The sequence below is a fragment of the Phoca vitulina genome, unplaced genomic scaffold (genome assembly GCF_004348235.1).
Source record: "Phoca vitulina isolate PV1807 unplaced genomic scaffold, GSC_HSeal_1.0 scaffold22, whole genome shotgun sequence".
In the NCBI taxonomy this organism is placed as follows: domain Eukaryota; kingdom Metazoa; phylum Chordata; class Mammalia; order Carnivora; family Phocidae; genus Phoca; species Phoca vitulina.
In genome coordinates this window covers 7641053-7649591 of record NW_022589725.1, presented here as the reverse complement: position 1 = coordinate 7649591, position 8539 = coordinate 7641053, and the positions used below count along the sequence as shown (strand labels likewise).

General features: G+C 57.7%; 1 protein-coding gene across 2 annotated transcripts in view; it reads left to right on the top strand.

The window, feature by feature from the left end:
- Positions 1–530: 530 nt before the first annotated feature.
- Positions 531–8539, top strand: part of PPP1R16B (protein phosphatase 1 regulatory subunit 16B) — a 92912-nt gene continuing 84903 nt past the window's right edge. Inside the window, exon 1 of one of the 2 annotated variants that reach the window (XM_032420191.1) lies at positions 531–610. The gene's annotated coding sequence lies outside the window, so the exon portion shown is untranslated. The remainder of the gene's footprint in view (positions 611–8539) is intronic. The other variant, XM_032420190.1, reaches the window with a different exon arrangement.

Sequence of the window (8539 nt, the reverse complement as noted above, 5' to 3'; positions counted from 1 at the left end):
AAGCTCCCACTGATCTCCCCACCCCTTCTCAGCTGGGGAACCTGCCCAGGCTAACACGTCCCCAGGGCAAGGCCTAGTTGGGCTCCTTAACGTCCAAGGAAGCCTTCAGATTCAGGCGGCGCAGGCCCTCAAGGTAGGAGACCTGACTTTCCGGCACTGGTACTAATTCTGGGTGACCTCGGGCAGGTTACTGCTCCCCTCTGGGCTTCATGACGCCCTTCCGTTGAATGGGAGCAAGAATACAGTCGTGGGCTTCCCCCTTTCCGCGTTTGGTGGTTGTGAGGAGGGGGCGTGAGGAGGGGGGAAGACCATCGGGAAGACTGGCCGTGTCCCATCGCCTTCGATTTCCCGCTGCTCAAAGGAGGGGGCCGCACCGCCCTAGGGCCCCGGCACCCTTGGGCGAGCTCCCTCGCCAGGCAGAGGAGCCGGGTGAGCGTGCCCACCCACTTCCCGCGAGCTCAGGCCCCGCCTGCGGGGAGGAGCCGAGGGGCGGCGCGGAGGCTGGCGGCCGGGCTCAGCCCGCTTCTGTCGCCGCACGGGCAGCTGCGGCTCGGGGACCGACTGACGGAGCCAGGGCCGGAGCCGCTCGGGGCCGGGCGACGGAGAGCGGGTGAGTTCCCCGGCGGCACCGCCCCTCCCTGCTGGACCCGGCGGGGATGAGGATCGCGGCGGGGAGGTGGTACCAGCCGCCGAAGGTCTGGCTGGGGGTGTGTGGGCGCGTGGGCCAAGGGCCGGCGGCTGGAGGGAATTGGGGGAGGGGGCACTGGAACGGCGGGTGCCGGGAGTCGGGCTGGAGTGGGGGCGTTCTCCGGGTCTGGCGCGCCAACGACGAGGCCGGGGTAGGGGGCGCATTGGCAGGCTGTTGGCTGGGGCCGCCGTGGCCCGATCTTGGGGCAGCCTGTGGGATTTCGGCTGCTTCTGTCGGGGGGCGCAATGCCGGGAAGCGGGAGCCACGACCAGCATCAAACAGCCCGGGCGCCCAGCCTCGGGGCCCGGCATGGGGGTGCCGCCCCCTCGCGTGGTGGCGCCAGGACCCCGCAGGGAGCGCTCCTGCCCCGGCGGGAAAGGTCCCCAGGGCAGGCACCCCCGCGTGCGGACCCGCCCCGCCGCCGGCTCCAGCTGACAGCGCCCGCTGGACCCGGGAGACCCCGCGCGCTTCTTCCCCGTGAGAGGTGCGCCCGGCCTCTCCAAAGGGCCTCCGTGCGCGGGCTGCTGGGTCCCCCGCGCCAGGAGCGCGCCTCTCCTCCCGAGTCCCGCGCCCCGACTCCGGCCGGAGGAGCGCCCCCGAGCGCCTGGGATGGGCAGAACCCGTGCAGCGCGCCCCGGGGAGGTCGCGCAGAGGGGTCTCCCCAAGGTCATCAGGAGCGCCCAGGCTGAGCTGCCCAGACCTCCCCGAGTCGAAAGCAGGGAGGGGGAGGCGCCCGCTTCCCGCCTCCTTCCCTGATGCAGACTCCCTCCCTCCTCCACCACCTCCCCCAGTCCGGACCCGGCTTCACGGGAGCTGCTGCTGATGCAGCTCCCAGCCCCGAGCGGATGGCTGAACCTAGGCGAGCTTCGAAGCCGGTGCTCCCGGGAGGGCCGCGCGAAAAGCCTGGGCCCCGGTGCTCCCGGGCACCTCGGGGGCGGAGAGAGAGGTGGCTGCATAAGCGCTCCTCAGAACCGAAAGCCGAGCTGCTTGCGCGCCCATGTGATTGGCTTCCACATAATGGGCCCCTGTTCTCGCTGTCAGAAGCGCCCACCAGCTCCCCGCGGCCGCGGGCACCAGGTGCCGCCTCTGAATCGCCCTCTGTGGAGGACCCAGGGCCCTGAGGTGCCAGGCGCCCTTTCCCGCAGGGCTCTCTCGGGAAGGGGCCTGTCGTTAGCCGCCTGAACCCGCGTGATACTTTCCTGTGTGCCCTGCCATTTCCTGCGGCTGGTGAGACACCGAGGGGGAAAAACCCTCCATCTGGGAGGCCTCCCCCTAGGCTGGTAGTAAAGCGCCTTAGCTCAGCCGGTGACTAGCGCTCCGCCGGAGGGCAAGGCACTTGGCCTCTGGGAGCCTCAGTTGCCTCTAGGAAATGGGGCTAATGATCAGGCAGTGGGCAGGGGTGGTGAGGGGCCCCGTGTGAAGTGCGTGGTGCAGTGGAGCAGGACAGGAGGAATGCTCTTAGGTAAATACTGGCGACTTTCATAATGGTTTTGAGCGGGGCGTGTCTCTTCTTTTAGGCAGGAGCAGAAGTGGAGTTCTGGTGGGTGGTTCTGCAGGGGCGGGGGGAGTTTCCACATCTTCTTCCCTCAGCTCCGGCCGTAAAGTTCCAGCCTGCAGGCGGCTTGTGGGCCCTGGTGAGTCCTTTCAGGTCCCTGCCTGCTCACAGGGCAGTCCTACACACATCCCCCAGCCCCCACCCCTTCCCTCCCACCTGCCACCAGGATGTTGGAGGCAAGATGTCACCCAGGCTACTCCGACGTGCAACTCTGCACCTTCCCCTCAGTTGGAGTCTACCCAACAGTGTCCCTCACCCCGAAACCTTTCTGACCCCTCTCCTGGTCCCAGCCTCTGGAGTGTCTCCTTCAGGAAGGCCAGCCCATCCTTCCTATTCCTCCCTCAATCTCCTCTCACTGGGACGTTCACCTGCATGTCTCTGGTTAGTGTGTTGGGGCTCCTTGCATCCTGGTGCTCTCTGGACCTCCTCTGCATGCATGCAAGGACATGCAGGCAAGGCCAATGTTGGTACTTGGTGCTGGAGTGAAGGTTAAATTCTAATCTAGCCGCTAAGTCTGTTTGGGAGCGTGAGTGACATGGGGGAAGAGGATGCTGACACAGGAGGGTGGGAATCCCCCTGAGGCAAGAACCTTGCTGCAGAGCCCATTCAGACTCTTTGGAAACTAGGGCCTCGGGTTCTTCTCAAAGCCAGCCCCATCCCCAGAGTGACCTTTCTCTGGCCAACAGAGGTTGCAGCTAGCCTGGTTTTGCAGATAGCAGAAGGCACATTCCTGGATTCATGCGCTGTGCTTGGACCCTCCGGAACCCCACCCAACCTTGCCCCTTCCCCCAACTAGCTGCCCCAGTCTGCACCCTGCCTGCACCCAGGACTTGAACCATTTGGTGTATAGTGGGTCCCACAGGGCATTTTTCCAGCAGAGACCAGGACATCCTTCTTTCCCTGAGCACATCTTAGAGATTGGGCTCAAGGAGAGCTCCAACAAACAAGCCTGCCTCCTACGGAAAGCTACAAAGTAAGAAGAGCAAGGGCACCAGACAGGTCTAGTTCAAATGATAGCTCTATCCTTAAAAGCTCTGTGATGCTAGGTAAATTATTTACCCTCTCTGAGTCCTGGTTTTCTCATCTGTAGAATGGCAGCAATAGTAATGTCTACGTCGTGGGGTTGTGAGGATTCTGTGAGACTGTAAGACATAGAAGGTGCTTAGGACAGCACCCGGCGCGGGTAGGAATGCAGGAAATGACTATTGTCACCAGCACCACCATTTCCTCCTTTGCCCTGGGCTGTCAGAGGTCCTACCGCCTCCAGTCTGGGGGTGTCAGACCTCTTGTGCCTCTCCCTCTCAGGACTGGGGAAGCCTCTCGGCTGGGGAGGCCTGATTCCTGGGAACTGGAGTCCAGCCTGGGCCTGTCCCCAGGAAGTCTGCAAGTTAGCCTCTCCCGACCCGGGCTGCCATTTCTCAGGATTTGTGGATTCATTCACTAGATATTTACCCCATTCTAGACCTTGTACTTAGGATGGGATTTTAAGATGAATCAAGCAGCTCAGGGCCCCCTCTGCGAGGGAGAGGCCAGCCTGGAAACTGAGATCGAGGACAGTGTGGGAGAACAGCCTCACTGACAAGAAGAGGAGTGGAGAGTAGAGCGGCGGATGGACCGGTGGCCCGGGCCAGCAGACCCAAGTTTCACTCCTGACTCTGCCGCCTCGCTGCTGGGGGGTGATGGGCAGATGCTCAGCTCAGGGCCTTTTAGACATTAATCAGAGCTGTGCACATGTTAGTTGCTATTATTACTAGTCTATGATGACCAGTAACAGGTGGGCAAACTTTGCTGTGGGAGCACAGCTGAGGTCTTCAGAGACAATTTTCCAGGTGGCGGGTAGCAGGGGGCGGGCAGGCTGAGCAGAGAGAGCAGCTTGCACAAACGCACAGGGGCTCGAAAGTGCAGCAGGGTGTCTCTGAGAGCGGTGGGCGGGAGGGGCAGCTGGAACACCATCGCCATGGGGCGTCGTGGAGGCAGGGCGGCAGGCGAGGCCAGGGTGGTGGGCAGAGGCCATCCCGCCAAGGGGTCCCAAGTGATTAAACGCTCACTGATCCGAAGCAGGCATCCTGCGGCCCGTGGAGGGTCGTCTGACTGCACACCCAAGGAAGTCCACGATTAACTTCGGCACGGGAGGGCTGGCCTGCACTCCTCTGCCAATAGGTAACTGTCCCTTCTTCCTTCTCCTGGGAAGGCACGGAGATCCCCTCGTTCTTCCTACTGCTTCTCCTACTTCTGCACCTGTTTCTCCCTTCCTGGGACTCGGTTTCTTTCTTTCTTTTTTTTAAGATTTTATTTATTTATTTGACAGAGAGAGACACAGTGAGAGAGGGAACACAAGCAGGGGGAGTGGGAGAGGGAGAAGCAGGCTTCCCGCCGAGCAGGGAGCCCGATGCGGGGCTCGATCCCAGGACCCCGGGATCATGACCTGAGCCGAAGGCAGACGCTTAACGATTGAGCCACTCAGGCGCCCCTGGGACTCGGTTTCTTATCCGAAGGAAGGGGATGTGGGTGGAAGAAGTGTCGTGATTTGGCTCCTTATTGATTATAATATTGTACCAAGTGCTTTCCTGGATGCTGGTCACCGTCCAAGGTCTTTGCTTGCATTGCCATGGAATCCTCATAGTGACTTACTGAAGTGGATGCATTTATCCCCGTTGCACAGAAGGGGACACTGAGGCACCGAGGGTGAGGCGATTTGCTGAAGGGTGTGCAGCTCCTAAGTGGCAGGAATTCATGTATGGGGGTCTCCGAAGCTGCTATGTACTGTCCTATACCATTTCACTCATGCTCCTTCTAAATATCTAAAGCTGACTGCAGAACGTCCGCCTTCTTTCACTGTCTACCGTTGGATGCTGGGCAGTAGGCACCTTGGAGATGGGTCACAGTGGGGTGTGCTCTAGGTAACTGGACACTGCCCCATTCTCTCCCTGCCCTGATTTTTGGGGAGGCCCTGGGTGCAGGCACGTGGCAAAGGGGAGGAGGTGTCCCTGCATGTCTCAGAGTTCAGGGCGGCGTTTCTCGGCCCCACAGGGTCCCCCAAACATGCCTTGAGGCAGGCAGTTTGCAACTTGATTGATGTGCCAGGTGGTGGTTGAGTTCCCCCGTGACCCCCAGGAAGGAATGAGCCTTTTAGGATGGCCAGTCAGAGCATCACGTGACCCTACCTGTTTTCAGAAGGCAATGGCTCAAATTTCCTTTTCCTTTTCCGAGGCAGACTTTAGGTTCAAATCCCAGTTCTGCCTTCCACTGGCTTTGGGACCTTGGGCGATTTCTTCACTTTCTTGAGCCTTAATTTCTTCATCTGCAAATACAGATCATATATACCTTACGTATATATGCTATTCGGTGTCATCATAAAGATTTGTAACCCTACAAAGAATATCTGGCTTCCATGTCGTAGATAATACGTTGGTGTAATATCCACAACATTGACCTCCATGGTACTTACCGTAATTGTGATGATCTGGTTATTTGGGGCCATTACTCTTTTAGTCTGTCTCATCCACTAGACCAGTGGTTCACATCTGGGAGCACTTTGGGCCCCAGGAGTCCTTTGGGAATGTCTGGAGACATTTTTGGTTGTCACAACTGGGGAGGTAAAGAGGGGGAGAGCTAGTGGGTACAGGCCAGGCAGGGATGCTGCTCAATTTCTTACATTGCACAGGATGGCCCCTCACCGCAAAGGACTACCCGATCCCAAATACCAATAGTGCCGAGGCCAAGAAACGTCGCATAGGACTATGAGCCCCATAAGGTCAGTGACTGTGTCTAATTCATTCAGCTCTGTGTCCCCAGTTGCCCAGCATGAAGCCCGGTACACGGGAGACAATCTATATGCATGAGGACTTGGAAGGCCTTGTGTCCCCTGGAGTCCCAGAGGTTTGGCTTGTAGGACATTTTGAATGGGCAGAAGAGATTTAGATGAACCTAAATGATAAACGGCCAATTGGTAATTCAGGCCAAAGATATTCCGACCAAGCTATTTTCCTTCCCAAGCAGGTGCTGGGGGGCCCAAATGATCATTGCTGCAGTCACCAGTGCATTCTGGTCATGTGGATACGGGACCCACCTTTATCTGGACAAGCAGGCTAGGGCAGGGGGACGTCGGTGCTGACAAGGTCCTGTCGCCCGGGCCCTTGGGATTTGCCAAGCTGGGGCACAGCTGCTGTTACCTTCCTGTTTTTCCCTTTCTGGTGGAATGAAGGAAACCCACTGAATGGCTGTTTTCCCACTGACATTTACAGCAATGTGATCGGCCTTGGATTAATGAGGTCAAGCTCCAGTGTGAAATCTGCCCGATAACTTGAAGCCTGGCCAACAGGAAGACGTGGCTTGTTTTCTTTGGGCCATTTGATGTCTTTGGATGGCTTTGGCCAGGGAAGCAGGGGCCACAGCTCTGTACAAAAGGAGGGAATGTTTCATGCCCCAGAATTATAGAGCTGGAGTTGTTGTCTCTTATTCAATTTACTGGGAAGGTTTATTTTAACGGGGACTCAGAAAGAAGTAACTCGTTTAAGCAGAGGTTCACCGTGGGCCCCAGCTGGCTGCTGAGCATGGATCTGGGCTATGAAAGCCTGTTTTTCTGGGGCTCTCTGAGGGTTTGAAGGAGAATATTGGCCCCAAAGGGCGCTTGGACAGGTTAGAGGAGCACATGCAGATGCAGGGAGGGACCTTGGACATATGCCTCGAACTTGCTCATGAACCATCTTGGGGTTCCTGTAAAATGCGGAATCTCCTTCAGTAGGTCTGAGTCCTGGGAGTCTGCATTTGTAACAAGCTCCCAAGGGGGAGCCAGTCCGCTGGCTTGTGAACTGCACTTCGAGTAGCAAGGGTCTGGGGAACCCCACGTCTACAGGTGAGGGGTCCCTGGTGTGAGCCACACAAACACGAGAGCGTTCCGCCCGCTACGCCTGTTGGCCCAGCCATCTGCTGTGCTAGCAGGCTCTCAGACGCGCGTGTTTATTGCTTCCCTTCTCTGTGTGCCCGGGTCTGGGACCGAACATGGAAGCGAGGCTGCTTGTTCCCAAGAGCAAGAACAGGTGTGACTAGGGCTTCCAGCAATGTGTGTCCAGGGACGCACTGTTCCTGGGTCACCTGATCACCTGGGGCTTGTTAAACGTACAGATCCCCGGGCCCTCGCCCAACCCAGCTGTATCCCAACTGGCCGGGCCGTGGGAATCTGTATTTTTAAAAAGTGGGTCTGGTGCTTCTGATTCTCGGCCAGGCTGGCGGAGGGGAAGCCGGCAGGAAGCAGCGGCGGCGGCGTGTGCAAGTGCATTGCTCAGCGGGCGCGGTGTGGAAGGTTGTAAAGTTGTGTACAGCTCCGCGGCACCTGGCGGAGGGAGGGGCCCAAACCTAGCCTGCTCCGCTTGCCAAGCTCTGCACCCTGCCGGGTTGCATCTGTCTGGAAGGAAGGGCACCTTTTTTAAAATAGTAATAATAATCATCAACATTTGGTACTGATTGTGAGCCAAGCACTGTCTATTGAACCGTTTTAGTCTTCCTGGCAAACCGAAGAGGTGGCATTACCACTACCCTGATTTTACTGCTAAGGAAAGTGAGGCAGAGAGAGGTTCAGCGAATTGCCCCAGGTCACACAGCCATTAAGTACAGGAGTCGGGGCGCCTGGGTGGCTCAGTCGTTAAGCGACTGCCTTTGGCTCAGGTCGTGATCCCAGGGTCCTGGGATCGAGCCCCGCATCGGGCTCCCTGCTCGGCGGGAAGCCTGCTTCTCCCTCTCCCACTCCCCCTGCTTGTGTTCTCTCTCTTGCTGTGTCTCTCTCTGTCAAATAAATAAATAAAAGCTTTTAAAAAAAAAAAAGTACAGGAGTCAGGATTTGAATACAGGACATCTGGATTCAAGGTCCTTGCACTTAAATCATTACACTCTCTGGCTTTCCTTTGGGCAAAAATGCTGTTGTGTTTTGTGGGGCTGTCCCAACTCTGAGGGAGTGCCTTTTTGGATTTCTTTCCCAGATGGGGGAAAGGCTCTCAGGGACCTTGGCTGCTCCTGGAGTCAGACCTGGGTTTGATCCCCACGTCTACCACTTTCTGTAATCTTGAGCAAGTTACTCGTCACCTCACTGAGCCTCAATCCCCTACGTGTAGAATAAGAATAATAATAGCATGAGATGATGTGACTAACCATCTAGCTCCGCACACAGGATGCCCTTGATATATATCAGCAATGCTTACTATGTTAGTATCGGCCCGGGGTAAGATAGATGGCTTCAGAGCAGAGGGGATAGGTGTGCAGAGCCCTGGGTCATATATGTCCCTGGAGGGTGAGCGGGGGTT